This window comes from Triticum aestivum, chromosome 2D, assembly GCF_018294505.1.
Source record: "Triticum aestivum cultivar Chinese Spring chromosome 2D, IWGSC CS RefSeq v2.1, whole genome shotgun sequence".
Taxonomy (NCBI): Eukaryota; Viridiplantae; Streptophyta; class Magnoliopsida; order Poales; family Poaceae; genus Triticum; species Triticum aestivum.
In genome coordinates this window covers 493,441,531-493,443,180 of record NC_057799.1, presented here as the reverse complement: position 1 = coordinate 493,443,180, position 1,650 = coordinate 493,441,531, and the positions used below count along the sequence as shown (strand labels likewise).

General features: G+C 48.7%; 1 pseudogene; it reads right to left on the bottom strand.

The window, feature by feature from the left end:
* Positions 1 to 458: 458 nt before the first annotated feature.
* Positions 459 to 1,141, bottom strand: LOC123049693 (uncharacterized; annotated as a pseudogene).
* Between the last annotated feature and the right edge of the window lie 509 nt (positions 1,142 to 1,650).

Here is a 1,650-nt window from a genome sequence, read left to right as displayed (position 1 = left end):
TTTTTCCAAAGTGTTCCATACGAACGATTTTTAATATTTGTGTGTGCAGTGGTTTGTTAGAACATTATGCACTGCTTTTAGGAGCATTCTGTAATTGTTGTCCCTGCATTTCAACGCTGCATCCACAAAGGTACTAGTGCATTGCATGCTCGTCATTTTTGTGGATTGCTATGTGTACCTGCTTTGTGCATTACACTAATCATATAGTATCTGTACTGTGTTTATATTTTTCAGTTCACGCCAATATATTCTAATAATAGAAAACTGCAACATTGCACTCGAAATAAACTTGTTCAGAAGACATGTAAACTGGAAGCAAACTACAAGGTTAACTGCACACAAGCAAATCTAAATTTAGAACAAGCAAACGGCAGTCTTGAGAGAAAGCAAATCTAACGGGAAATCTAAAATGGCATGAGCAATCTTCTAGATACTTTTCTTGGCCGGGACCACCTGCTTCAGTAGTCGTAGTCGCCCCAGGACCTTGCGCGCTTCCTGGACTGCTCCTTCTCGAGTTTTGCCCAGCGGAGGCCTTCCTGGATGATGGTGAGGCGGCTCCATATCTCGTACGCAGCGTAAGCATCTTTTGCCGCGTACTCGATGTGCCTCATGGACAGGGGCATGCGCGCCCAGCGCTGGTGCTCTGCGTTGCTGAGCTTCTTCTTCATGTTGTTGTAGTAGTCGTGGACAAGGATGCCTGAGACATCCCCAAGGGAGTCCAGAGGCTTGGAGCTGTAGGCACCCTCCATTCCTTCTGGATGTCGACGAAGTGGGCGATCTCCAGTCCGACGCACCCGAGCATCTCCATGTCGCCGTCGATGGAGAAGCCAGCAATCGTGTATATGGGGTCGGCGAGGAATTTGTCGAACCTGGTGCAGTTCTTGTCAGCGCCGCTCAGTTGGAAGAGCAGCACTGGATGATCCTTGGCGACGGAGAGCTGGACGAGGGCAGGTTTCTGATCTTCGCCAATGTCGTTGGTGTACTCCACATCAACTCCGACAATCTTGTGGCGCTCGAATTCGAGGTGTCGCTCGTACTGCTCGATGGTGGTCGGCGCCTTGTGCAAGTCGTCGGTGTGGATCACGTGCAACTTGGTGTTGCCGTGGGCCTGCACCTCCATGAATTCCTTGATGAATCCCATGGCCTGGAGCAGTTGGTCCTCCTGCAACCTGGTTTTTCATGGGGAACAATGAGTGGGAGCGCAATGGCGATTTATGTTGTTTGTGTGTGAGAAGGCCGCGGCGGAAGTCTAAATTTAAGGGCGGGGAAGCGGCAAAGGAGTGCACGATCTCACTGTCGATGCAGTTGTGCACATCGAGGGTTCTGGATTGTGGTTTCGACTCCCTGGCGGTGCGGTTGTGCACATCCTGGGTTTTTGATCATGGGTTTTCTTTATAAGAAATAAAAATAAAATCAGCAGTTATGTTTTTAACAACCGTCGTATCTCCAGAAAGTCAGGGAGATTGTCTTGCGTAGTTTCTGTCAAATGTTAACTCTTACAATTTATCTCGTGAGGCATGCAGGGGCAGTATGTAGAGGCACAAGTCTCTGACCAAGAGAAGCATGCTTGAACTGGCTGGTTTAACTCTCAGACACACGGGCGTGGTACATTCACTGGTCGTGGCAATTGTTTTCATTGATACATTCAGC